The following is a 2,223-nucleotide window of genomic DNA, read 5'->3' as shown; positions in this document are numbered from 1 at the left end:
TGACCTCCTGGACTCAAGCTACCCTCAGTCTCCTGAGTAGTTGGGACTACAGGAGCATGCCACCATGTCCAGGTAATTCTTTTATATTTTTTTTGTGGAATTGGGTCTTGCTTCGTTGCCCAGGCTGGTCTTGAACTCCTGGGCTCAAGCAATCTTTAGTCTTCCTGTTTCGGTCTCCCAAAATGCTAGGATTACAGGCATGAGCCACCATGCCTGTCTTGGATATTTTTAAGTTGCCAAAATAGTAGAAAGAATGAGTAGAATGCTAACAAGAATAACACTATGGATTTTTTTTGTTTCAAAATTTAATAAAGGATTAATTGTAAAATATTTAATAAAATCCAGAGCACAAACACATGGACTGCTACCCAATTAATTTTATAAAACTTCAAAAAGATTTCTATCAAGATTTGAGAATTCACAAAAATAACAATTGTGAAAAGAAAAGCCTTAGACGAATTAAATTTCATGGAAGTTAATTGAGCAAACAATGATTTGCAAATTGGACAGTTCCCTGAACCAGAGAGACTCTGGTGCTGTTGGGTGATTGGGGAAGATTTAAGGACTGAAAAAGGGCCAGGTGCAGTGGCTCACACCTGCAATCTCAGCACTTTGAGAGGCCGAGGGGGGCAGATCACCTGAGATCAGGAGTTTGAGACCAGCCTGGCCAACATGGTTAAACCCCATCTCTACTAAAAATACAAAAATTAGTGGGACATGGCAGTGGGCACCTATAGTCCTGCTATTCTCAAGTCTAAAGCAAGAGAATCGCTTGAACCCAGGAGGCGGAGGTTGGGTTGCAGTGAGCTGAGATCATGCCACTGCATTCCAGCCTGGGCGACACAGCAAGACTCCATCTTAAAAAAAAAAAAAAAAAGAGAGAGAGAGAGAGGGTGAGACTCTATCTTAAAACAAAAAAGACTGAGAAAGGAAATCCCAGGTACAAAAAACAGAAGTGAGGTCAGAAACAGCCAGATTGGTTACAGCTGGGCAGTGTCTTACTTGAACTTGGTTTGGACAGTTGGCTGCCCTTGATTGGCCAAAACTCAGTAATGGGCACAAGGGTATGTTCCAGTCTGTTTACACATCTAGTTAGGTTTCAGTTCACTATGTATGAATAAACCTTCAGGCCGATTTTAAAATATATAAGGAGGCAGCTTTAGACTAAACTTTTTCAGCAGAATTTAACACTGGGAATTAAAAGTAGGCTATTAAGCTAAAATTTTTGTGTTACTTTAAAACATGCAAAAATACATTTGTTCATCATTAATTCAGTATAGGTCCAAGGTCTTTTCTTTGAAATGTCTACTGATCATAATTGTGCATTACATGTTGAACAAGTAACCTATCATATACATTTCAAGTGTTGGTATTTTGAAAGTGAAAAGTGAATTTAAAGACATTTACAAAGCAATCCACATCCAGAAACGTCGTGATGCTGCGTTGGAGAGGCTGTGGGGCTGCCAAGAGAGCATGGAGGTTCCACTAAAATTCAGACTCTGGAACAGGCCCTATGTAACCAGTAAAACAGACGATTTTAGCCGTCACAGATGCTCTGCAGCTGTATAGTGCCTCTGAACAGCTAATCGTGTGAAAGTGTGGGGAGAAATGAGAGCTCAGCCAGAGTTCCTGAAGGCCAGCCCTGTGATATCTGTTCCCACCACAGCGGATGCTGTTCCCATATCCAGCCACAGTGGGGTTCCAGCCCCTCTGTGCAGGGGAGAAAGATGTGGACCCTGAGGATGCTGACAACCTGAGTGCAGAGCAAGGTTGGCCAGGGATCTGCATGGCCTGTCCTCAGTAAAGACAGCCTCGAGAGGACCCGAGTGAGAAGGTCACGTTGAAAAAAGGGATGTGACCAAGGGACAGGAGTCCCCTGGTGCTACATCTTCAACTGCCTGCTGAGGAGCCTGGGAAACCCTCCCCCACGAGATGGCTAGAAGACAGGAGCAGCAGATCCTACTGAGATCACTGAGCGCCTGAGGCTGGGCAGGATGCAGCTGAGCAAAGGCTGGCTTGGCAGCTCTACGCTCTTCCTGTTTAGTCATCCAACAAGAAGAAGGAAAAGTGAAACTCTAGCAGTAAGATTTTTCTTGAAAAAATGGCAACAAAGACCTTTCATTGTTCTGTATACAACCAAATAAAGATGTAAAGAACTCATTTAAAATTTGTATTTAGTCTTTTCAAGGTGAATTTTTCAAAGTAAAAAACTACAAGCACTCT

This window comes from Trachypithecus francoisi, unplaced genomic scaffold, assembly GCF_009764315.1.
Source record: "Trachypithecus francoisi isolate TF-2019V2 unplaced genomic scaffold, Tfra_2.0 Lachesis_group17, whole genome shotgun sequence".
NCBI lineage: Eukaryota > Metazoa > Chordata > Mammalia > Primates > Cercopithecidae > Trachypithecus > Trachypithecus francoisi.
Note: the sequence above shows the minus strand (reverse complement) of the source record.